The sequence below is a fragment of the Triticum urartu genome, chromosome 4A (assembly GCF_056163025.1).
Source record: "Triticum urartu cultivar PI428250 chromosome 4A, HENAU_Tu73, whole genome shotgun sequence".
Taxonomy (NCBI): domain Eukaryota; kingdom Viridiplantae; phylum Streptophyta; class Magnoliopsida; order Poales; family Poaceae; genus Triticum; species Triticum urartu.
In genome coordinates this window covers 382,067,637-382,095,238 of record NC_141876.1, presented here as the reverse complement: position 1 = coordinate 382,095,238, position 27,602 = coordinate 382,067,637, and positions in this window count along the sequence as shown.

Genomic DNA, 27,602 nt, shown 5'->3' with positions numbered 1-27,602 from the left:
CGCTTAGGTTTAGACCGGCGTGCTGAACTCTCTGTTGTGCCTAGGTGGGGTTGCGACGTGTTGATGTTTCGCGGCCGGGCATGACCCCGAAAGGTGTGTCCGGCCAAATGGGATCAAGCGTGTTGGGGTATGTGGTGCACCCCTGCAGGGAAGTTAATCTATTCGAATAGCCGTGATCTTCGGTAACAGGACGATTTGGAGTTGTACCTTGACCTTATGACAACTAGAACCGGATACTTAATAAAACACACCCTTCCAAGTGCCAGATACAACCGATGATCGCTCTCTCACAGGGCGACGAGGGGAGGATCATCGGTTAGGATTATGCTATGCGATGCTACTTGGAGGACTTCAGTCTACTCTCTTCTACATGCTGCAAGACGGAGGCTGCCAGAAGCGTAGTCTTCGAGAGGACTAGCTATCCCCCCTTATTCCGGCTTTCTGCAGTTCAGTCCACCGATATGGCCTTTACACATGTACCCATGCATATGTAGTGTAGCTCCTTGCTTGCGAGTACTTTGGATGAGTACTCACGGTTGCTTTCTCCCTCTTTTCCCCCTATCCCTTCTACCTGGTTGTCGCAACCAGATGTTGGAGCCCAGGATCCAGACGCCACCGTCGACGACGACCCCTACTACACCGGAGGTGCCTACTACTACGTGATGCCCGCTGACGACGACCAGGAGTAGTTTAGGAGGATCCCAGGCAGGAGGCCTGCGCCTCTTTCGATCTGTATCCCAGTTTGTGCTAGCCTTCTTAAGGCAAACTTGTTTAACTTCTGTCTGTACTCAGATATTGTTGCTTCCGCTGACTCGTCTATGATCGAGCTCTTGTATTTGAGCCCTCGAGGCCCCTGGCTTGTAATATGATGCTTGTATGACTTATTTTATTTGTAGAGTTGTGTTGTGATATCTTCCCGTGAGTCCTTGATCTTGATCGTACACATTTGCATGCATGATTAGTGTACGATTAAATCGGGGGCGTCACAATCCACCAAGAGGCTTTGCATTTGGCGCTTCAGCCAGTCATGATGCCTATCATGTTTCTGATGAAGAGCAACCAGAAGCTCTCGGTCATTGAGAACACGAGATCGCTTCTTGGGCCGTTGGGCAATAGTGCTTTCAGTGGCTTCAGTGAGGGCACGATGAGGTGCACATGTAGTACCAGCCAGAGGATAAACACGAGTGACTGCTTCAACTCCTTCAATGTTCTGAGAGAAACTTTGATGCTCCGCATTCTGAAGACTAAGAGGCTCCTTGGCAGGCTCTGGATAGATGGCTTCAACGGACATATCCACGTCAGGCAGAAAGATCTAATGATTGCGAGCAGAGGGCTGATATGAGATAGCTGAGTGGAGTTTGATCAGCCGCATTATCCATGGAGCATAGAACTTCAAGCCAAAAAGATCAGATCCTGATGTAGCAAGTTGGCAGATGAAGAAGTCTTGTGCATTGAAGCATTTGCCGTGGAGAATATAGAAGACCAAAGTCTTCATTGCACCTTCCAGCTTTGCATGTGGAGAATGTCCTTTGATGGGCCAAAGAGTTCGCCTTATAATGTGATAGATAGTCCGTGGCAGATACTCAAAGTCTTCAAAAAAGAACTCCTTAGGATAGGCAGCATCTGGAGGCAACGGCTTCATCATGCTAAGCATCCGACTCATGTTCGGTTCTGGCTTCTGAAACTTGCTCTCAATAGCTTCATTGTGAAGCTGACAGCCAGGTTCATAGAGATCTCCAGGAGTGGGCAGACTAGTTAGCTCAATGATATCAAAGGCTTTGGCTTCGTGATGAACATTTCTGGTCATCCACTCAAGGATCCAAGTCTTCGGATCCCGATCCTTCTTGGTCTTGCGCTTCTTCATGGAGCGAGCAGCAGCAGAGGCTTCATGATGTTTCCTCTTTCTCGCTTCAGCCTCAGCAGTCCTCGTTTTCTTCAGTTCTGAAGCGGTTGACCTGACCTTTGGCTTCGAGCCAGTCATGCTGGCTGGGAAGACAATGGGATGTGCTTCCTGCCTTGGTGCTTCGGGTTCGGCCACAGCTGGCTTCTTCTTCTTCTTGGCAGCCATCCTGGGATCGATGCCAGGACGACCAAGGGCCTTGTGCTTCTCAGCCTCATTGTAGGCTTGCACACTCTTGTCAGCCAGGATCTTCATGAGCTCACGAGAACCTTGAGCTTCTGCACATTTCTTGAGAAAGGCTTCTTTGAGCTCGTGCAGCATAATCTTGAAGTTTTTCACCTCTTGCACGCTGAGCTTGGCCATGTGCTTCTTGAACTGAGCTTTCTCAAAGTCAATCTTTTGCTTCAGTTCGACGATGCGCTGAGCTAGAGCTAGCTCTGAAGCAATGGCGCCATGGAAGGCGACACTGAGGCCAATTGGAAGTTGCAGATCTTCAAAGCTGAGGTTGGGCGTGTGAAACCACTCATCAATGAAGTTGTGGATGAATGCCACGTCAAAGAGAGGAAGATCATTGAAGATTTCTGCTTCTTCTTTTCTCTTGATCAGTTGCTCAAGAGCGTCATCTGCAAGATCTTCATCGCTGGACAGATCAATAGTGTCATTGCGCAGAATAGCAGCTGCAGTCAGTTCTTGGCTGGTGTGTTGCAAAGGCATCTTGACTTTCGAGGGCTTGGAGATGCGTGACAAATCTTCAGACTACACACTGTCTTCAGGAGGTGCAGTAGCCAGTGGCTTTGCTCGTGAGATTTTTTGTGCCGAGGCATGCTTTGAAGCTTTAGGCTGCTTCAGTTTCTTTGGCTTCGGTGGTGCAGGCGCTTCATCAGATTCAGCGTCATCTACAGGCTCATCCACGGCTGTCCCTTGAACCATGATATGAGTGATGAGACCTTCCAGGTTGTAGAAGGGCCCAACAAGATTGGGTTCAGCTTCGCGGGTGCCATCGGCACGGGGAGTAGAGGGACCAGGGTTGAAGTCTAGTCCCAATGACTTCTTGTTCTGCTTCGCCGAATTCTGGGCAAACTAGAAGTTGCGCTTGAACAGATTGTCATCAGGACACCATAGCAATGACGATGGGTCAGCATCCGCAGGCTGTGGTCCACGGACCATGCAGGGATAGAAGCCTTGTTCAATGGCTTCATCTCTGGACTTGGGTTGAAGATTTCTGTATAGGATGTCTCCCCATGGTCGCTTGATGGCATTCTTCTCAGCATATTCCTTGGTCACAAATCTGTACTTGAACCACTGTTCTGCCCAATATCGTCGAATCCATTGGATTCGTGTCTTGCGCAGATTGTAATCCTCTTCTGGATCTGTCGTGTACAGCTCTAAGAGGTCATCGGACAGATCTCTTGATGTTTCACCTCGATGCTTTCTGCCACCCTTCCTTACAGATTTCTCTGCAGCCATGAACTTTAAACTGAATGGCTTCAATACGTTCAAAGGCTTCAAAGGCTTTCGCTTGCTGGACAAACATGAATTGGCTTCGGGAGAATTTATATGATGCTGTAAGAATTCTGCAAATGAATGCAAACTATGAGAACCAAGGGATTCTCCCACGGACATGTACCTGTGACAGCATTAAGGTGCGAGGGAAGGGGAAGAGGTCATATGCATTCTTAGAAGATTTTGAAGATAAATTAGTTTAGAAGACATTGACCTCATCGTGCGAAGACATTCACACATAGATAAGGAGTTGGTTCCAGATTTGTATGAATCCACGGATCAGTACAAGTGAGGAATCTAACTACTTTGTGAAGCATAAGTGAACATACTAGGCATATTATGAGATGCAGTATGAAATAGATCCAACTTGTGTGAATAGAAACTGCTTGTGGTAGAAAGTGACGAATCTATAGGATCAAAGGGGCCGTAAAAAGGAAGTTTTATTTACCACACGAGGAACTTCTAGACAGAGTGGAAGAGGAGGCCGAGCAGTTCGATTGTCCGTGCCCTAACTTGGCGACGGAGGACACCTACGGCGACGGCGGAGAAGACGATGTCCGCGGCCGGCGTGAAGACGGCGTCGGAGAGGTCGCGACAGCTAAGCGCTTCGTCACCGGCGTCGTCGAGGGCTAGCGGTGGCACTAGGGTTTGTGCGAGAGTGGAAGAAAGGATACTGACTGTGGTGAGGCGTGTATTCATAGGGACAGGGACGGCACAACGTTATTACATAGGTGCCCCTAGCGATTCACATCTGAAGAACACGTTGCCATCATGGAACATATCGGAGGTTGTTCCACGTGCCCACGGATGCCTGGATTGTCGGGTGGTCGTTCCCACTTCTCCGAGTTTCAGGTGAAGGAATTAGCATTGAAAGCGGACTTAATGTTTTTCTCTGTATCTTCTGCTGACAAGGACGCAGAGAAGACATTCGACAGTTTCAAGAGAATGCATATGATTTGGAGAGATAGAGTTTGAGATAGAAATCATAGAAAGGTTAGGGTCCGATCACATTCACTTAGTTCAAAAGATTCAACAAGAAGACATAGCTATAAGTGAATGTTGTAGAGGACAGAACACTAGTATATATATATAATCAACATAGTGAAGATAATCATGAAGACAAACCAAATGTGAAGACATAGCAAATGTAAGCATGGGTGAAACACTTCAAACAGAAGAATTTGGTGGTGGCGTTACCCACCGTATAGGAAGCATTAGACCCAGACACGGCGCACAATTATCGTGGCGCTCCGAAGTCAAATTCCACATTAATGTATTCACACTTAGAATGTAAGTCTTCATTGATTGAAGACATACTTTACTTCGTGTGTTGCACATCTAAGTCATCAATATGCATAAGTGTTAGGATGTGTGCCTGATCACAGGACATTTGAGGATTCCAAGATATTTAGCTCACATCGTAACTTACAAAATCTCTTCTCATCCAAGGGCTTGGTGAAGATATCTGCCAATTGCTCTTCAGTGTTGACGTGTATGATATCAATATCTTCCTTTGCAACATGATCTCTGAGAAAGTGATGACGAATTTCAATGTGCTTTGTCTTCGAGTGCTGAACTGGGTTGTTGGCAATCTTGATGGCACTTTCGTTGTCGCAGTAGAGTGGCACTTGCTTCAGATGAATGCCATAGTCCTTGAGTGTTTGCATCATCCATAGAAGCTGAGTGCAGCAAGATCCAGCAGCAATGTATTCATATTCAGCAGTGGAGAGAGATACACAGTTCTGCTTCTTTGAAGACCAACATACATGTGATAGTCCCAGAAAATGACATGTGCCTGATGTAGACTTGCGATCCACCTTGTCACCAGCATAATCAGCATCCTAGAATCCAACCAGATCAAACTCTGAGCCCTTTGGATACCATAATCCTAGGGTTGGGGTGTAAGCCAAATATCGAAGAATTCGCTTCACAACTAAGTGATGCGATTCCTTTGGTGCCGCTTGGAATCGAGCACACATGCAAACACTGAGCATAATATCCGGCCTAGATGCACATAGATAAAGTAAAGAACCAATCATGGAGCGGTATACCTTTTGATCCAACTCTTTACCATTGTCGCCGGGACCCGGATGATGTTTGGCTAGCATTGGCGTCGTGAAGCCTTTGCAGTCTTGCATACCAAATTTCTTCAGGCAATCTTTGAGGTACTTCTCTTGAGATATAAAGATGCCGTTGCGTTGCTGACGTATTTGAAGACCAAGGAAGAACTTCATCTCACCCATCATGGACATATGATATTCCTCTTGCATCATATATCCAAACTCTTCACTGTATTTCTGATTGGTGCAGCCGAAGATAATGTCATCCACATATATTTGGCACACAAACAGTTCACCATCATATGTCTTCGTGAAGAGAGTGGGTCGAGGGAACCAGATTTGAAGCCTTTGCTCTTCAGGAAGTCTTTGAGTGTGTCATACCAAGCCCGAGGTGCTTGTTTCAGGCCATACAGTGCCTTGTTGAGCTTGTACACCATGTCAGGATGTTTTGGATCTTTAAAGCCAGGCGGTTGTGCAACATATACTTCTTCTTCAATCTTGCCATTGAGAAAAGCACTCTTCACATCCATTTGATATAGAAGTATGTCATGATGATTTGCATAGGCCAGCAGTATGCGTATGGCTTCAAGACTAGCCACAGGAGCAAATGTTTCATCGAAGTCAATCCCTTCAACTTGAGTGTATCCTTGTGCAACGAGATGAGCTTTGTTTCTCACAACTTGACCATGATCATCTTTCTTGTTGTGATATATCCACTTGGTGCCTATTATATTGTGCTTGCGAGGATCAGGACGCTTAACCAGTTCCCATACATTATTCAGCTCAAACTATTGAAGCTCTTCTTGCATAGCTTGAATCCATTCAGGTTCCAAGAAGGCTTCTTCAACTTTCTTGGGTTCAGTTATTGAGATGAATGCGAAGTGCCCACAGAAATTTGCTAGCTGTGTTGCCCTTGAACGAGTGAGTGGACCTGGTGCATTGATGCTATCAATTATTCTCTCAATATGTACAGGACGAATATTTTGCTCTTGCTGATCATTTTCATTGTTAGAGGGATTGTCTTCAAGCTGAGCATTGTCTTCGGGTTGATCAGGTGCGGAGATGATAAGTTCCTCTTCAGGTTGAGCTTCAGAAGGTATGATTTCTCCAGTTCCCATAAGTTTGATTGATTCACTGGATGGAACTTCATCTAGCACATTTGGCAGGTGCTCTCTTTGTGAGCCATTAGTCTCATCGAACCGCACATCCACTGTTTCAACCACTTTATAATGAAAGTGGTTGAAAACTCTGTAGGAGTGCGAATCCTTTCCATATCCAAGCATAAAACCCTCATGTGCTTTTGGTGCAAATTTTGAAGTGTGATGTGGATCCTTGATCCAGCACCTGGCGCCAAATACTCTGAAGTAACTGACATTTGGCTTCTTGTTCAGAAGCTTGTGAAGATAAACATGGTTGATGATATGGCATGCAGTGTCAATGGCTTCAGGCCAGAATTTTCTTGGAGTCTTGTATTCATCAAGCATCGTCCGAGCCATCTCAATAAGTGTTCTGTTCTTGCGTTCGACGACACCATTCTGCTGTGGCGTGTACGGAGCTGAGAATTCATGTGTGATGCCCAAAGTATCAAGATATGTATCTAGGCCAGTGTTCTTGAATTCAGTGCCATTGTCACTTCTGATGTGCTTTATCTTGGCGCCATAGTTGTTCATTGCTCGATTGGCGAAGCGTCTGAAGACATCCTGCACTTCAGTCTTGTAGAGGATTATATGCACCCAAGTATATCTTGAATAATCATCAACAATGACAAAGCCATAGAGACAAGCAGTAGTAGTAAGATTTGAGTAATTAGTGGGACCGAAAAGATCCATGTGTAGCAGTTCGAAGGGTTGTGTCGTTGTCATGATTGTCTTCGAGGGATGCTTGGCCCCCGTCATCTTTCCTGCTTCACCGGCACCGCATAAGTGATCCTTCTTGAGCTTGACGCCCTCGATGCCTACGACATGCTTATTCCTTGCAAGGGTGTGGAGGTTCCTCATGCCAGCATGCCCTAGCCTTCGATGCCAGAGCCAGCATTCAGAAGCTTTTGCTAGAAGACATACTGCAAGTTGTGGTCCTGCTGAGAAATCTACCACGTACAAATCATCTTTCCGATACCCTTCAAACACTAGAGACTTGTCAGATTCCATTAGTACAAGGCAACGATATTTTCCAAACATCACAATCATGTTTAAATCGCAAAGGTTTGAGACAGACATTAAGTTGAAACCAAGGGATTCAACAAGCATGACTTTATCCATGTGTTGATCCTTTGAGATTGCAACTCTACCTAGACCCAATACCTTGCTTTTACTAGTGTCAGCAAATGTGATGTGACTTTTGTCAGATGGGCGTAAAGTTGAGTCCATGAGAAGGCTTCGCTTGCCAGTCATGTGATTTGTACACCCACTATCAATAATCCATTCTGAAGCAGCTAGTGTCGTACCCTACAGTGCAGTTTGGGGGATAGGCTTCACGAAGAGAATTGTGAAGCAAAAACATTTGACGAACGAGTGGATTATTAAAGCTTAGATCGAGATTAGGACTGATAGGGAAAGTTGCAAGCGATTCAGGAACAAAGTACATAATAAGACCATTTGGGCATTTGATCTTGCGCCCTACAAGATGTTTAAGGTCCCCAGCAATAGTGTCAGACGATTTTGGTTTTCGGCTCGAGACCTTTCCCTGCAAAAGAGAGTTAAGCTTTCTTAGCCACCCACATCTTCAGGGGTGGCTTCGAAGCAATGAGTCTAAGTCCAGCATCTGAGAACTTTGGCTTTGGAGCCCTAGAAAAAAGTCTTGCAGGTGGACAATAGTATTCATAAGAATAAGCAGAATAGTTCTTGGTCTTATGAACATGGTGGTTTGATGAACCGCACTCATATTCATAGGCCTGAGTATGGCTTCCCTGCAAAACATTTGTGTTAGTGCGACTCAGGTGAGTCCTCTGTCTGTATGAAGCCCTTGGACCGTATGAAGCCTGTGTTCTGGGGTTTGTCTTCTTCACCTGTGGTGTCATGATGACATTCACACGAAGATTCTCCAAACACCTTTTCGGCACCCAGATCTTCTTCATAGGCGGTCCATTCCTGCAGTTAGTACCAATATACCTGGCAAACACTTCACCATTCTGATTCTTAAATAGTTTATAGTTTGCATCAAAGGATTCATCAATAATAATGGGGTTAGCACAAGTGAAGCCAGATAGGGTGGATGGATCTACTGAAGGTTCCCGTGCAGCAACCCATGTGGTTTTGGGGTACTGCTTAGGTTTCCAGTAAGAGCCATCAGCAGTCATTTTCCTTTCTAACCCAACACCCTCTTTCCTAGGGTTTCGGTTCAGGATCTGCCTTTTGAGGACATCACATAGTGTCTAATGCCCTTTGAGACTTTTGTACATCCTTGTTTCAAGCAATGTCTTCAACCTAGCATTCTCATTAGTAATAGCAGTGGTATCCTCAGCAGAGGGGTTAGTTACCACATCAACAGTTGAAGATAGTGCAACAGTAGCAACAGTAGAACATTCAACAACAGAAGTAGCGTTATCACGCTCAATGCATTTAAGACATGGTGGTTCAAATCCTTCCTGAGCTGAACTGATCTGTTTGGCACGAAGTGACTCGTTTTCTTTTTGAAGATCTTCATGAGCCGCTCTCAATTTCTCAAGATCTTGCTTCCTTTGAAGATAATCATAGGAAAGCCTTTAATGAGTTTTTGAGAGCGTTTCATGACGACTTTCAAGTTCCTCATACTTAACAAGAAGATTTTTTATGTCTTCAATTAAGGACTGAGATCGAGTCATTTCAGTGTCTAACAGATCATCGCTTTTGTCTAACAGTTTTTGAATGTGTTCCATAGCGTTCTGTTGTTCAGTTGCAATTTTAGCAAGTGTTTTGTAGCTGGGTTTGGAACCACAATCAGAGTCATCGTCACTAGATGTTTGATAGTGAGTAGTGCGTGTGTTTACCTTGGCACCGTGTGCCATGAAGCAGTGGGAAGGAGCAGAGTAGTCCTTGTCATTTGCATCGGTGTCGGTGATGAAGTCATTGTCTTCAGTGTTGAAGATTTTCTTGGCAACGTATGCTGTAGCCAGACTCGCAACGCCAGAATCGGACTCCTCCTCAGACTCCACCTCCGCCTCCTCAGAAGCAGACTCCTCCTCAGAATCCATTTCCTTGCCAACAAACGCACATGCCTTGCCAGATGAGCTCTTCTTGTGTGATGAAGACTTTGAGGAAGACTTGGAAGAAGACTTTGAGTATTTCTTCTTCTTCTTATCGTCAGAGTCATACTCCTTGCTCTTCTTCTTCTTGTTGTTCTCATTGTCCCACTGTGGACACTCAGAGATGTAGTGGCCAGGTTTCTTGCACTTGTGACATGTTCTCTTCTTGTAGTCATCATTCCTTGAGCTTGATCGTGAAGACTTTCTGAAGCCTTTCTTCTTGGTGAATTTTTGGAACTTCTTCACAAGCATAGCAAGCTCCCTTCCAATGTCTTTAGGATCATCGGAACTGCTGTCAGATTCTTCTTCAGATGAGGAGACAGCTTTTGCCTTCAAGGCACGAGTTCGCCCATAGTTGGGACCGTAGATGTCTCTTTTCTCAGAAAGCTGAAACTCGTGTGTGTTGAGCCTCTCAAGTATGTCAGACGGATCGAGTGTCTCGGAATCAGGACGTTCTTGAATCATCAGGGCTAGGGTGTCAAACGAACTGTCAAGTGATCTCAGGAGTGTCTTGACGACTTCATGCTTGGTGATCTCAGTAGCGCCGAGGGCTTGAAGCTCATTTGTGATGTCAGTGAGTCGATCAAACGTGAGCTGGACATTCTCATTGTCATTTCTCTTGAAGCGGTTGAAGAGGTTGCGAAGGACACTGATTCTCTGATCTCTCTGGGTTGAGATGCCTTCGTTGACCTTGGAGAGCCAGTCCCAGACTAGCTTACATGTTTCCAAAGCACTCACGCGGCCATACTGTCCTTTGGTCAGATGACCATAGATGATGTTCTTGGCAGTAGAGTCTAGTTGAACGAACTTCTTGACATCAGCGGCAGTGACACCTTCTCCAGCCTTGGGAACGCCATTCTTGACGACATACCATAGGTCGACATCAATGGCTTCGAGATGCATGCGCATCTTATTCTTCGAGTAGGGATATTCAGTTCCATCGAAGACGGGGCATGCAGCAGAGACTTTAATTATCCCTGCAGTCGACATAGCTAAAACTCCAGGTGGTTAAACCGAATCACGCAGAACAAGGGAGTACCTTGCTCTGATACCAACTGAAAGTGCTAGTGATCGACTAGAGGGGGGTGAATAGGCGATTTTTATGAAAGTCTTCAAAACATGTAAGTTTCGAAGACAAACGATAGAGATAAACCTATTACCATGCAGCGGAAGGTAGACTACACTAGGCAAACCATAGTCACGTATTCAATGAAGTGAAAGCACAATGACTAATAGCAGCTAGGCAGTAAGGATCACACAAGAAGATATGGTGAAACCAATCAGTACAAGTAATCACTTAGTGAAGTCGAATGGTGATGCTATCATACAATGACTTCACAAGAACCAACAGTAAGTAAAGGGAAGGGAAAGATGAAACCAGTGCCTCGTTGAAGACAACGATTTGTTGGACCAGTTCCAGTTGCTGTGACAACTGTACGTCTGGTTAGGGAGGCTGAGATTCAACTCAGAAGACCTTGTCTTCACCTTATTCCCCTTGAGCTAAGGTCACACAGACCTCGCCCAATCACTCTGGTAAGTCTTCAAGGTAGACTTCCAAACCTTCACAGACTTCGTTCACCGGCGATCCACAATGACTCTTGGATGCTCAGAACGCGACGCCTAACCGGCTGGAGGATTCACAGTCCTCAAGTGTAATAAGTCTTCAGATCACACAGACAAGAAGACTTAAGTGATGCCTAACACTCTTTGGCTCTGGGTGTTTAGGGCTTTATCCTCGCAAGGAATTCTCTCTCAAAGGCTTCGAGGTGGGTTGCTCCCAAACGACAAAAGCCGTATACTAACTCTGAGCAGCCAACCGTTTATGGTTGTAGGGGGTGGGCTATTTACAGCCACTAGGCAACCCGACCTGATTTGTCCGAAATGACCCTGGGTCACTAAGGAACTGACAGGTGTTCCAACGGTCAGATTTCAAACACACACGGCAACTTTACTTGGGCTACAAGCAAAGCTGACTTGTCTAACTCTGGACAAGATTCGCTCTCATAGTCTTCACTCGAAGACATAGGATTTTGGTTAAGCATCACTTCAGTCATTCTGATTGGTTCTCTTGGACCCCACTTAACAATACGGTGGTTCCTATGACTCAACAAAGAAGAAAAATAACTACGAAAGATCTAAGTCTTCGCGCTCCATAGTCTTCATGCGATGTCTTCTCTTGTCATAGTCTTCAAAGTGAATTTCTTCACATACCACCTTTGACTTCAATGTCTTCATACATTTTTAGGGGTCATCTCTGGTAGGAAAACCGAATCAATGAGGGACTTCTACCTGTGTTATCCTGCAATTCTCACAAACACATTAGTCCCTCAACTAGGTTTGTCGTCAATACTCCAAAACCAACTAGGGGTGGCACTAGATGCACTTACAGGTACCCTGTAGTTGCCGTTGTCGGCGCGATCATTGTGGTTCTACGCTGGTTCTTGGAAGGCTTCGACTCCTAGCGCCCCCTCTCCCCAATCTTCTCCAATGAACGAGCCTGGGTCGTCCTCTAGTGCGTACCCTTGGTCCATCATGCGGGGCACGTAGGCTTCCGGGGCCGTCACCCCGAACACCTCGTCATGGTGCCCCATGCTCCATGTTACTCGGCCCACGGTGGCGCCCTGGGGATGACAGCACGGCATCCGACTAGGACCATGGGGAGCGACGCTTGTGCCTGTGCCCACCGCATGCGGCATGGGGGAGTCGGAGCCCCCTACGCCGCTGGCCGTGCTGATGTTGATGAAGCCCCCGGGCGTAGTTGATGGCGCACAGATGTGGTGAGGTTCACCGCGCGCCCCTGCAGTGGCCTGGGGGGAAGTCGATAGCATAAGGGTGGTGCTCCTGACGCTGCTGCATCCAACAGCTCAGCAACACGCTCCAGCAGTGTGTCCCGACCGCTTTCCATCAGCCTGCACCGCAGCAGCTCCCTTCCCACGGTGAGCGCTGCCCGCATGTTCGCTTGCTCCCGCCATGAGTGCGGCACCGTTGCTGCAGCATGGCTCACCACTCTTGCGGCAGCCCGTACCTATCATGGGGTGAGGGTGGATGACGCCTGGCCATGCTGCCCGTGCCTGGCGGAGTTTGGCGGCACGTGCCGCCTGGAGTGCAGGGTCGAGACCTTCATGGGCAGGCGGCGCTGCCCGGGCTAGCCAGGCTGCCCAGCGGTCAGAGCCGGCCCTTGAGTCGCCGGACATCGTGGCTGAGGAGCGTCGGTGAGCTGGCCGGTGGAGAAGGAGCTCCGGTGCACCCCTACCTAGCGTGCCAAATGTCGGATGTGGGGTTTCGACAAACCCTTAAGGTTGAACACTGGGGTGTGCGCGAAGTATTTCCCTCCTACTAATCTACGCCCTAGCTCACTAAGATCTCGTGGACGAACGCGAAGAACTCGCAACACAAAAGGACACGAGGTTTATACTGGTTCGGGCCACCGTTGTGGTGTAATACCTGGGCTAATGATGAACAGTACAAGGGAAGAACAGCCTCCTGAGGTTGAGGTGTTCTTGAGCTCGGTAAGCTTGCGTGTGTGAGGATGGTCTGAATGATCCGTCTCCGTCTCCCTCTCTCTTTGTGGTGGCTAGCTCTACTTATATAGGCCCTGGTCCTCTTCCCAAATATCGAGCGGGAAGGGAGCCAACAATGGCGGGCCAATTTGAAGGGGGGCAGCTAGTACAAGCTATCCTGACAAAAGTGGTCTTCGCCTACCAAAAGCTGTGGTGGTGACGCCGTCTTGGGCTCCACGATGACCTCCGTCTTGCCACCCCCTGGTCTTGGTCTCGTTGCACCAATATGGCAACCTTTGCCTGATGCCTCGGTACTCCTCGCATGCGCTTGCCTCCTTAGCACCAAAGAGGAAACAAGGATGCCGCGCGCACTGGCGCCCGCCTGGTGTCATGCGTCATGGCTCACGTCACGAGGGTCTCGTGAGGTTTGCCCCGACTTGATATCTCCGCTCCTCGTGAGTCTGCCCGGCTAGGCCACTCCCGAGGAGGTCTTGCATCGTCCGCTTCGCGAGGCTTGGACCCTCGCGAGGGTCTTGGATGCCTTGTTGATGAAGATGGGTTGTACGGCCTGCTGGCTCAGCCACGCCGTGGGCCGCAGGCAGGCAAGTCTGGGGACCCCCGTTCCCAGAACACTGACAAGCTGGATCCATGAGTCTGAAGAAGCGTGAATTCCGCAACTTACTCCAGGGAAATCATACTGTGGGGCAGTACATGGATGAGTTCAGCCAGTTAGCTCGCTATTCCCCGGGTGATGTGGCCACATATGTCGCAAAACAGGAGAAGTTCCTCAAAGGACTTAATGATGAGCTGGGAATGCAGCTAATGGTGGCCACCTTCAATAACTACCAGGAGCTGGTAGACAAGGCCATCATCCTTGAAGGAAAGCAACAGCAGATTGATAGCCGCAAGCGGAAGTATAGTCAGGGGAAGTACAACTCGGGAGCTCAGCAGAAGCCTCGCTACACCCCATACCCGGGAGGTCACACCCGTGGAGGACACAACCATAGAGGGAATGGGAACAATCGCAACAATAACAACAACAACAACAACAACAACAACTTCCAGTCGTGACATGGAGGCAATGGCAACCAGCACCGTCCCGCTCCGGCTCAGAAGGATCTGAGTCATATCACCTGTTTCAAGTGCCAAAAGACAGGACACTATGCCACCGATTTTCCGGAGGCCAAGCGGGGAATGGAAACGACAATGGCAATGGAAACTCAGATACCAAGAAGCCAAATCCTTTTCCTTGTGCCTAGGTGAACCACGTCGACCTGGAGGACATCTATGATCAGCCAGACACAATGGTTGGTACGTTTTTATTAAATTCACATCCAATATTGGTACTGTTTGATTCTGGTGCAACACATTCATTCATATCAAGGGTAGTTGTGGAAAAGTACGGGTTGCCCATTAGAACCCTTAGAACCCCTCTTCAGGTCACTTCCCCAGGAGGAGAGATGACAGCAGGCTTAGGCTGTCATTCGACCCTCAACATCGGAAATCATGATTTTCCCGCATACATCATAATATTGGAATCCCAGGGATTGGACGTAATCCTAGGCATGGACTAGTTGACGAAGTTTGAAGGAAACACCAACTGTGCCCGCAAGACGATTTTGCTCACCACCCCGAAGTAGAAGAGGATCAAGTATCTATCCAGACGCACGCCAATGAAGAATTAGGTGAATTCCCTCATGGGAGTTGTTCAGGAGGAAGTGCCCGTAGTGCAAGATTTCCCTGATGTATTTCCAGAGGAATTACCAGGAATGCCACCCGACAGTGGAATAGAATTTTTGATTGAGTTATTACCTGGCACAGCCCCAATATCCAAGAGACCTTATCGGATGCCCCCGAATGATTTGGAAGAGATCAAGAAGCAGTTCAAGGAATTATTGGAGAAAGGATATATTCGCCCAAGTTTGTCACCTTGGGGAGCCCTAGTTCTTTTGGTAGAGAAGAAGGATGGAACCCTGAGAATGGTTGTGGATTATCATTCATTAAACGATGTGACCATAAAGAACAAGTACCCTCTGCCGATGATTAATGATTTATTTGATCAGCTAGTCGGAGCCAAAGTATTCTCCAAGATCGATCTTCGATCAGGGTATCATCAGCTGAAGATTCGTGAACAGGATATACCCAAAACAACTTTCACCACCAGGTATGGTTTATATGAGTATACCGTCATGTCATTCGGATTGACTGATGCCCCTGCGTATTTTATGAGCATGATGAGCAAGGTATTTATGGAATATCTGGACAAGTTTGTCGTGGTGTTCATCGATGACATATTGGTTTTCTCCAAGAGCAAGGAAGCGCATAAGGAACATCTGCGTCTAGTTCTGGAGAAACTCCGAGAACATCAGTTATATGCCAAGTTCAGCAAATGTGAATTTTGGTTGAAGCAAGTCGGATTCCTCAGACATGTTATTTTAGGAGGAGGAATAGCAGTCGACCCCACCAAGGTTGAATCGGTCACCAACTGGCAGTTCCCCACCTCAGTCAAGGAGATCCGCAGTTTTCTCGGACTTGCAGGATATTATTGGAGATTTATTGAAAATTTCTCCAAGATTGCTAAGCCCAATACTGAGCTGTTGAAGAAGGAAACTAACTACGTTTGGACCGAGGATTGTGAAGCCAGTTTTCAGGAGCTGAAGAAACGTCTGGTTACAGCCCTAGTGCTCATTTTTCCGGACATACACAAGGATTACCAGGTATATTGTGATGCTTCTCGTCAAGGACTCAGAGGAGTGCTCATGTAGGAAGGAAAAGTTGTAGCTTATACCTACAGACAGCTACGACCTCACGAAATGAATCATGCCACACACGATTTGGAGTTAGCAGCCGTAGTGCACGCACTCAAGCACTAGACACATTTCCTTATCAGAAACAGTTGTGATGTTTACACTGATCATAAGAGCTTAAAGTATATTTCCACGCAAAAAGAGTTAAACCTCAGGCAGAGGAGATGGCTAGAGTTGATCAAGGACTATGACATCAGATTGCATTATCACCCAGGGAAGGCAAATGTTGTAGCAGATGACTTGAGCTGTAAAAGCTATGTGAACACCCTCATAGCAGGAGGATTACCTCAGGAATTAGCCGACGATCTCAGAGAGCTCCGACTGGAGATAGTACCAAGAGGATTTGTCGCCACCTTGGATATACAGTCCACACTGACCGACAGAATCCATGAATCCCAGAAGATGAACTAGGAAATTGCAAAGATAAAGGAAAAGATAAGTAACGGAAAGGCTAAAGGTTTTCGTGAGGATGAGCACGGAAATTTATGGTTTGAGGATCGTATTTATGTGCTCAGTGACCCAGAGGTCAGGAAGTTTATTCTTTAGGAGGCCCATGATTCACCGTACTCGATTCACCCATGCAACACCAAGATGTATCTGGACTTGAAGGAAAGTTTCTGGTGGACGGGTATGAAGAAGGATATTGCCGAGTATGTAGTAGTATGTGAAGTTTATCAGCGAGTAAAGGCGGAACTCAGAAGTCAACAGGGTTACTTCAACCTCTGCCGATACCCTAGTGGAAATAGGAAAAACTTGGAATGGATTTTTTTACAGGATTACCCAGGACCCGTTCATGTTATGATTTGATCTGGGTAGTAGTTGATCTCTTGACCAAGGTAGCTCATTTCATTCCTGTGAAGACCAAGTATACCAACGCTAAGTTAGCCAAGATGTATATGACCAGGGTCGTATGTCTGCATGGAGTTTCAAGGAGTATCATGTCAGATAGAGGAACACAATTAACCTCATAGTTTTGTAATCAGTTCCATGAAACTTTGGGTACAAGGCTGGAGTTCAGTACAACATTTCATCCACAGACAGATGGACAGACCGAAAGAGTCAATCATATTTTGGAGGACATGTTGACCGCCTGTGCGCTAGACTATGGGTCTAGCTGGGATTACAATCTGCCATATGCAGAGTTCTCGTACAACAATAACTATCAGACCAGTATGAAGATGGCCCCTTTCGAAGCTCTATATGGAAGGTGGTGTAGAACAGCATTGTTGTGGGATGGTGTTGGAGACCGAAAACTTTTTGCTCCCGATCTTATGAGAGACTCCGAAGATAAGGTCAAGCAGATTCGAGACAGACTTAAGTTAGCCCAGTCGAGACAGAAGAGTTATGCCGATAGTAAACGCAACGAAGTAACTTATGAAGCAGGAGACCGAGCATATCTCCGTGTGTCCCCACTTCGAGGAATCAAGAGGTTTGGTGTTAAAGGAAAATTAGCACCCAGGTTCATTGGCCCCTACAAAATCCTCAAACGCAGAGGAGAAGTTGCATACAAGTTGGAATTGCCAGAAGGATTGTCAGGAGTTCACGATATCTTTCACATATCCCAGCTGAAGAAATGCCATGCTGAGATGGACGATATTCGCTTGAGAGACACAGTGCCCCTAGAGGCCATACAACTTGACAATGATCTAACTTATGAGGAGAAACTCGTCAGAATTCTCGAGACTACAAACAGAGTTATCCAGAGCAAGATCATCAAGTTCTGCAAGGTTTTGTGGAGCCACCTGGGAGCGATAAGAAGATCTCCGTCGAGACCACCCGCATCTATTTTCTAGCGAACCCGAATCTCCAGCGCGAGATTCATATTAAGGTGGGTTGGTTTGTAACATCCCAAATTTTCAATTTGGAATGTTTTACAATTATTAGCTAAGCATCTATGCATGTGGTTTGAACTTGATTGGCATTTGAAATTCCAGAGGCATTTGAGTTTTATTTGATTTGGCAATTGAAATTTATTTCAAAAATACGTGACAAATACTTGTGCAAAAGTATGAGAGGTGCAAACATGACACTCCAAAAAATGTCAGAAGAAAAATATTTCCAAATAGTTTAAATTCAAATTTGAAGTTTATTTGGAATTTGCAGAAAATGTTTTTTTAGTTTCTGTTTTGCCTCTAGAAATTATTTCATCTTTTAGGATTGATTTTCCTGATTTTCTTGATATATACATGTCCTATATAAAAATATTATAGATTTCTCTATATTTTTTTTCTCTGCCTTAATTCAAAAAGAAAGAAATAAAAGCCCCCCGAGCTGGCCAGGCCGACGGCCCAATCAGCGGGGCCGCAGCCTAGCCAGTGACCGAGCCGCCCTGCTCCAGCCGCGCCATGCCCGAACCACCTCCCCCTCGGTCGCCCGACCGCACCTCCCTTTCTCTCCGTCACCAGCACCCCGACCCCACCTCTTCCTCAACCCCCGCAACAACCGCGCCCGCGTATCTCGCTTCGCTCGATGCTGGTCGAGTCCGCGCCCCTCTCAAAACCCTACGCCGAGCCTTCCCCTCGCCCAAGCAATGTGTCCTATAAAACCCCTACCTCTCCTCTCTCGATCCCCCTAAAACCCTTGCTCAAACTTTAACACAACCACCGCCATCTCCAAATGCATCTCGCCGCCGCCTCGGTTCGCTGCCGCTACCTACCCCGACAAGGATTCCCCTTACCTCTAAGCACCTTCACGCGAACGCCCTCTTCGTTCCGCGCCTCTTTGACATCTCCTCGTCACCGAGGAACCCCGAAGCCGCTGCCCCCAAGCTCGAACGCCGCTCGCCAGAGCTGCAGCTCACTAGGGAGCAATCACCGTCGCCCCGATCACCTCCATCGTTCTCGAGCCACCTCAACTCCACCCCCGACCTCCCCTCGCCCCGCCACACCCGACCGACCACTCCGCCGGCTTCGCCGACCACCGGAGCCGTCGTCACCACCATCGCCCGAGCCGCCGCCATCCGTCGCTGCTGTCCGCTGTAAGCCTGAGTTCCCCACCACTGTCCGATTTCCAATCTAGGGCCTCGATTAGATCACGCGAAGAGTTTGGTCTTTCTTTAGTAGACCGGTTTAGTTTCGGTTTATTCCCGGTTAGATCGGTTTATTTTAAGTTGTGGTTTAATTGGACTGGGCGATCGGTTTACTTCTGTTAGCCCGTGGACGCTTTGGTCTATTAAGAGCTTAGGCGCTGTATAGTTTTAGAGCGCTCACTGTTTCGGCCCGTTAGCGCGTTAGTTATTTTTGTTTTATTTTCGTTTTTGTTTTTAAAACAGAATAGTTCCAATCTTGTAAAATCTATATCTCTTAGGTTATTTAATATTTTTAGTTGATTCTTTTTTTAGTTTAAACATTTCCTATAGCTTCTATAGAAAATAGATTCAGCCATGTTTAAGTTTTGAAAAATTGTTTTATATTAGTTTTAGTAAGATTAGTATTTCTGCTATAAATTGAGTTAGAATTAATATTTTTAGATGATCCTTTTTGCCACTGCTTTGTTTTGACCTTGCCTAGCAGTAGGGTTAATTTAGGTATATATATATGTATTTTATTAAAAATATTTTTACTTGAAAACAAGCTTTTCTAGTTTTTATTGCTTCCTGCTGTTTTTTGTTGTTCAAGTTATTTTAAATTTTTATTTTACCTCTGTTATAATTTATTTTAGATTAGTTTCTGTAGTTACAGAGGGTGAACTTTTACTTACATCAAAATAAAAAGTTTTATTTTGTTTTCTTGCTAGTCTAGTTTTAGGCATAATAGGAGTTCTGTAATAGCTGTTGATGTGATTTTTTGCACCTAGTTTATATAATGTTTTCCTTTCTGTTAGTTAGCAAAACCCTTGTTTTGGTTCTGTTAAGAATTTTTTTAGTAGGATAGAAACTATTTCCTAGTTGTTTGCTTGAAGTAATGAAAACTTTGATTGGAGTTCTTTGAGTTCTCTTTGGTTTTGGTTTGAGTGCTTGTGTGATTTACGTTAGCTTGTTGTCATGTTAATATAGTTGTATGCTTACGTTTTCATTGTTTGCTTCGAATAGAATTTCCGGAGTGCGAAGCTTGCTATCACGAGTCACTAGCGTTCGAAGACCGTCAGCCAAGCAAGTTTTGATCATGAATTTTAAATTCCTATGTTTTATTGCATTAGTTGTATTTCTTCCCCACCATACATGCAGTAGGAGAAATTGAATAAGTCTTGAGTAGTATCATGTGGTAGGTTGAACCCAGTTTCCCCTTGTTACCATTGCCCGGGACGATGTAGTTTATTTTGCTATGCTCGTAGACAGGATTGGTTGAGTGATTCATAAGGGAGATGTGAGAGTCAAGATGATGACAACCCCATGAATTCAAGCTCAAGATGGACTTCAAACTCACTACTGGGCGGAGGACGATTGACGGGCACCCTGGAGAAACCAGCTGATGGCAGGGATGCATGGAGAAGCACCATGACATCTTGCGGAAAGCTTCACCCAGCCACAAAGAGATGGATGGATACCCCTTGATCGGAAGCTTACATGTGTAGACACAAGCCATTATGGGCACTGGCTTGGTCGACCATAGGTGTGACTCTGGCCGGACGGTGCTACAAGATGTAGAAGAGCGGTAGGATTGGATGGGCACCGGCAGTGGCCCAGAGAAACTCTACGAAAGACCCTGTTTTGTTCGTCCCGTCTTCAAACACCAGGCAGTGCAAGGACATAAAGGAGGGAATGATTCTTGCGGGTAAAGTGGACAAGACTCTGTAGAGTAGAAACCTCAATGACTAGCCATCTCCCCGGTTACGGAGAAATGAGCCTCTGGAATTGGAGTATTTCGGAAATCTCAAAACCGAACATAATTAATTAATTGATGGGTTATTAATGATTTTCGGGTATGAGACACTGGTTGGCGGAACCATCGCATTAACAACCAACATTTTGTAGTAGTTACAAGCAAGTCCTTTGTTGTAAGAAAAAATGGCTTTTTCGCAAAAACATTAAACTTAGAACCCCATAGCCAAATTGCATATAGTGTTAGCCTTATTATTGTTGTTCTCCCTATGACTTGCCGGCATATTGAAAATGTTGACCAACGCTCGGTGATTTCCCTATGGAGTCGGATGGACTCACTTTATCGTCTACGCTTCCGCAGATTTATTTAGTTTATTTCTCATGAGTTGGCCCTAGGCTGAATTTATTATGATGTAATAAAGACTCGATATGAGAATCGTGTAATAAATTCAGGTGTGATTGAACTTTGAATCTTTTCATCAATGTAATGTGTGTGCCAGCATGATCTTAGGATGGTACAGCTACACAGAGACTTGACCGATTTTTGGTTGGGTCGCTACAGAGATGGTATCAGAGCACACGCTGACCATAGGACGTAACCCCTAGGATCGGAAAGCCATAGGAAGAAATTATTTTATTTTATCATTCTGTAATTCTCCCCTGTTCATTTCTGAATTCTCTCTGATTTTCAACATTCTAGATGGCCGCCGAGTTCACCCCAGTTCTGCTACCGTAGTTTTGCCAGCCAGATGAGACAATGCTTGTCGGCAAGAAGCTAGTTCAGATTGTGAAGAAGCTGAAGATTGCTCTGCCTTTAATCACCGGGAAGCCTACCAATGCACTTTCGACGGATACTCGCTACAGGATTAAGGTGCACATTCCAGGGAGGACCTTCGAAGGACATTCAGAGCCCATTGACTTTGAGTTTACCGCTTTCACTTGGATCCTCGGAAGATACATGGACATTTATCGTGCACTTGGACATCTCCGAGAAGAGTACAGGGCGGAGCTCAACCCATCAGACCTCTCCATGATTTCTCGCAGAACAAGGAATGGAGATATCATCCATACCATGAAGGACGACTCCATTGTTTCATATGTCCAAGACTTGGAGAGTCTCATCAGGAACCAGGAATCCAGACACGCTGAAGCTCGAAGGTACACAAGAGGTTGTTGTTCCGTGAATTGGAACTGGAGGAGAAGGCACGCGCGGACTTCCTTGAACATGAATAAGAAGTCAAGGATTTTATGGATAGAATCGATGACCTGAAGAAATATATTGCCACATTGGAGGAAAAGATGGACCAGGGAGAATACCTTTTTCCGAGTGGAGATGACGAACCCCTTGTGAGCAACAGCTCCACGGAAGGAAGCCGCAAGAGGAGGCGCCGCACCAAAGGACGCAAGGATAACTGATGAAGACATTTAGTCGACCACCATGTTATTTTATTTTATTTTTCGTCGATCGGTTAGGCCGTTATTTTCAATTAGTCGTGAGGCTTTGTAATCCGAGATTGAACCTTGTTTGAGATGAATGAATAAATGATTGGTGTGATTACGATTGTGCATTCATTTGGGTAGTACTATTTTCTCATTAGACCCCTGTTCTATTCTAATTTCTCATCCACTCCAAAACACTAGATGCCTCCGAGACATGACCCCGGATTCACTTTCCCACCGGAACTCACCCAGCTGATCCAACAGGAGAATACCTTGATGCAAATGCTCATCCAGAACCAAGGCAACAACAACTACAACAACAATCCACCACCACCACCACCTGTCAATAACCAGACCCGGTTCGTAAGGCTGAATCAGCTGGTGTTCTCTAGCAGCACCGAGCCGATTGTAGCTAATGATTGGCTCCGCAAGATCGGAGCTAGCAACTGCTGGATGCATAGATGCTGAGAAGGTGCATTTTGCCGCACATCAACTGGATGGACCCGCAGCCGCTTGGTGGGATAACTACACCACCACCTATCCCATCACCACCATTACGTGGGATCAGTTTCAGCAGGCCTTCCGCACTGCCCATGTTTCAGCTGGAGCCATGAGTCTGAGAAGCGTGAGTTCCGCAAGTTACACCAGGGAAACCGTACTGTGGGGCAGAACATGGATGAGTTCAGCTAGTTAGCTCGCTATTACCCGGGTGATGTGGCCACAGATGCCACAAAACAGGAGAAGTTTCTCGAAGGACTTAATGATGAGCTGGGAATGCAGCTGATGGTGGCCACCTTCAATAACTACCAGGAGCAGGTAGATAAGGCCATCATCCTTGAAGGAAAGAAACATCATATGGATAGCCGCAAGCGGAAGTATATTCAGGGGAAGTACAACCTAGGAGCTCAGTAGAAGCCTCGCTACACACCATACCCGGGAGGTCACACCCATGGAGGACACAACCATGGAGGGAATGGGAACACTCACAACAACAAAAACTTCAAGTCGGGAAATGGAGGCAATGGCAACCAGCACCATCCCACTCCGGCTTAGAAGGATCTGAGCCATATCACCTGTTTCAAGTGCCAGAAGACATGACACTATGCCACCGATTGTCCGGAGGCCAAGCGGGGGAATGGAAACGGCAATGGCAATGGAAACTCGGCTACCAAGAAGACCAATCATTTTCCTCGTGCCCAGGTGAACCACATCGACGTGGAGGACGTCTATGATCAGCCAGACACAGTGGTTGGTAAGTTTTTATTAAATTCACGTCCAGTATTGGTACTGTTTGATTCTGGTGCAACGCATTCATTCATATCAAGGGTAGTTGCGGAAAAGTACGGGTTGCCCACTAGAACCCCTCTTCAGTTCACTTCCCCAGGAGGAGAGATGACGGCAGGCTTAGGCTTTCATTCGGCCCTCGGCATCGGAAATCATGATTTCCCCACAGACCTCATAGTATTGGAATCCTAGAGATTGGACGTAATCCTAGGCATGGACCGGTTGACGAAGTTTGAAGGAAACATTGACTATGCCCGCAAGACGATTTTGCTCACCACCCCGAAGCAGAAGAGGATCAAGTATGTATCCAGATGCACGCCGATGAAGAATCAGGTGAATTCCATCACGGGAGTGGTTCAGGAGGAAGTGCCCGTAGTGCAAGATTTTCCCGATGTATTTCCGAAGGAATTACCAGGAATGCCATCTGATAGAGAAATATAATTTTTGATCGAGTTATTACTAGGCATAGCCCCAATATCCAAGAGACCTTATCGGATGCCCCCGAATGATTTGGAAGAGATCAAGAAGCAGATCAAGGAATTATTGGAGAAAGGATATATTCACCCAAGTTCGTCACCTTGGGGAGCCCCAGCCCTTTTGGTAGAGAAGAAGGATGGAACCCTGAGAATGGTTGTGGATTATCGTTCATTGAACGACGTGACCATCAAGAACAAGTACCCTTTGTCGATGATTAATGATTTATTTGATCAGCTAGTCAAAGCCAAAGTATTCTCCAAGATCGATCTTCGATCAGGGTATCATCAGCTGAAGATTTGTGAACAGGATATACCCAAAACAACTTTCACCACCAGGTATGGTTTATATGAGTATACCTTCATGTCATTCGGATTGAAAAATGCCCCTACGTATTTTGTGAGCATGATGAGCAAGGTATTTATGGAATATCTGGACAAGTTTGTCGTGGTGTTCATCGATGACATATTGGTTTTCTCCAAGAGCGAGGAAGAGCATAAGGAACATCTGCGTCTAGTTCTGGAGAAACTCCGAGAACATCAGTTATATGCCAAGTTTAGCAAATGTGAATTTTGGTTGAAGGAAGTCGGATTCCTTGGACATGTTATTTTAGGAGAAGGAATAGCAGACGACGCCACCAAGGTTGAATCGGTCAACAACTGGCTGTCCCCCACCTCAGTTAAGGAGATCCGCAGTTTTCTCGGACTTGCAGGATATTATCGGAGATTTATTGAAAATTTCTCCAAGATTGCTAAGCCCATGACCGAGTTGTTGAAGAAGGAAACTAAGTACGTTTGGACCGAGAACTGTGAAGCAAGTTTTCAGGAGTTGAAGAAACGTCTGGTTACAGCCCTAGTGCTCATTTTGCCAGACATACACAAGGAATACCAGGTATATTGTGATACTTCTCGTCAAGGACTCGGAGGAGTGCTCATGTAGGCGGGAAAAGTTGTAGCTTATCCCTACATACAGCTACGACCTCACGAGATGATTTATGCCACACACGATTTGGAGTTAGCAGCCATAGTGCACACACTCAAGACCTGGAGACATTTCCTTATCGAAAACAGTTGTGATGTCTACATGCATCATACGAGCTTAAGGTATATTTTCACGCAGAAGGAGTTAAACCTCAAATAGAGCAGATGGCTAGAGTTGATTGAGGACTATGACATGAGATTGCATTATCACCCAGGGAAGGCAAATGTTGTAGTAGATGCCTGGAGCCATAAAAGCTATGTGAACACCCTCATAGCCGGAGGATTACCTCAGGAATTAGCCGACGATCTCAGAGAGCTCCGACTGGAGATAGTACCAAGAGGATTTGTCGCCACCTTGGATATACAGTCCACACTGACCAAAAGAATCCATGAAGCCCAGAAGACGGACAAGGAAATTGCAAAGATAAAGGAAAAGATAAGTAACGGAAAGGCTAAAGGTTTTCGTGAGGATGAGCACGGAACTTTATGGTTTGAGGATCGTATTTATGTGCCCAGTGACCTAGAGGTCAGGAAGTTTATTCTTTAGGAGGCCCATGATTGACCATACTCGATTCACCGAGGCAACACCAAGATGTATCTGGACTTGAAGGTTAGTTTCTGCTGGATAGGTATGAAGAAGGATATTGCCGAGTACGTAGCAGTATGTGATGTTTGTCTGCGAGTAAAGGCGGAACCTCAGAAGCCGGCAGGGTTACTTCAACCTCTGCCGATACCCGAGTGGAAATGGGAAAAACTTGGAATGGATTTTATCACAGGATTACCTAGGACCCGTTCAGGTTATGAGTCTATCTGGGTAGTAGTTGATTGCTTGACCAAGGTAGCTCATTTCCTTCCTGTGAAGACCACATATACCAGCGCTAAGTTAGCCAAGATATACATGACCAGGATAGTATGTCTACATGGAGTTCCGAGGAGTATCGTGTCAGATAGAGGAACACAATTTACCTCAAAGTTTTGGAATCAGTTTCATGAAACTTTAGGTACGAGGCTGGAGTTCAGTACAACTTTTCATCCGCAGACAGATGGATAGACCAAGAGAGTCCATCAGATTTTGGAGGACATGTTGAGAGCCTATGGGCTAGACTATGGGTCTAGCTAGGATGACAATCTGCCATACGCAGAGTTCTCGTACAACAACATCTATCAGACCAGTATGAAGATGCCCCCTTTCGAAGCTCTATATGGAAGAAGGTGCATAACACCATTATTGTGGGATGGTGTTGGAGACCAAAAACTTTTTGGTCCCGATCTTATCAGAGACTCCGAAGAGAAGGTGAAGCTGATCCGAGACAGATTTAAGATAGCCCAGTCGAGACAGAAGAGTTATGCCGACAGCAAATGCAAGGAAGTAACGTGCAAAGCGGGAGATCGAGCATATTTCCGTGTGTCCCCACTTCGAGGAACCAAGAGGTTTGGTGTTAAAGGAAAATTAGCACCCAAGTTGATTGGCCCCTACGAAATCCTCGAACACAGAGGAGAAGTTGCATACAAGCTGGAATTACCAGAAGGATTATCAGGAGTTCACGATGTCTTTCGTGTATCCCAGCTGAAGAAATGCCATGCTGAGATGGCCAATATTCCCTTGAGAGACACAGAGCCCCTAGAGGCCATACAGCTTGACCATGATCTGACTTATGCGGAGAAACCCGTCAGAATTCTTGAGACTGCAAATAGAGTTACCCGGAAGATCATCATGTTCGGCAAGGTTCTGTGGAGCCACCACTCCGAGGAGGGAGCCACCTGGGTGCGAGAAGAAGATCTCCGTCGATACCACCCGCATCTATTTGCTAGCCAACCCAAATCTCGAGGGCGAGATTCATCTTAAGGTGGGTTGGTTTGTAACATCCCAAATTTTCAATTTGGAATGTTTTACAATTATTAGCTAAGCATCTATGCATGTGGTTTGAAATTGAGTGACATTTGAAATTCCAGAGGCATTTGAATTTTATTTGAATTTCAATTTGAATTGGCAATTGAAATTTATTTCAAAAATACCTGACAAATACTATTGCAAAAGTATGAGAGGAGAAAACATGATACTCCAAAAAATGTCATAAGAAAAATATTGCCAAAAGGTTTGAATTCAAATTTGAAGTTTATTTGGAATTTGTAGAAAATGTTTTTTAGTTTCCGTTTTGCCTCTGGAAAATAGTTCATCTTTTAGGATTTATTTTCCTGATTTATATATATATATATATCCTATATAAAAACATTATAGATTTATCTATATTTTATTTTTCTCTCCGCCTTAATTCAAAAAGAAAGAAAAAAGAAAAAAGAAAAGCCCCCCGAGTTGGCCGGGCCGACGGCCCAGTCAGCGAGGCCACAGCCTGGCCAGCGACCGAGCCGGCCTGCTCCACCAGCGCCGCGCCTGAACCACCTCCCCCTCGGTCACCCAACCGCACCTCCCTTTCTCTCCGTCACCGACACCCCGACCCCACCTCGTCCTCAACCCCCACAACAACCGCGCCCGTGTATCTCGCTCCGCTCGATGCTTGTCGAGTCCGCGCCCCTCTCAAAACCCTACCCCGAGCCTTCCCCTCGGCCAAGGAACGTTTCCTATAAAACCCCTACCTCCCCTATCTTGATCCCCCTAAAACCCTAGCTCAAACTTAACCACAGCCATCGCCATCTTCAAACGCATCTCACCGCCTT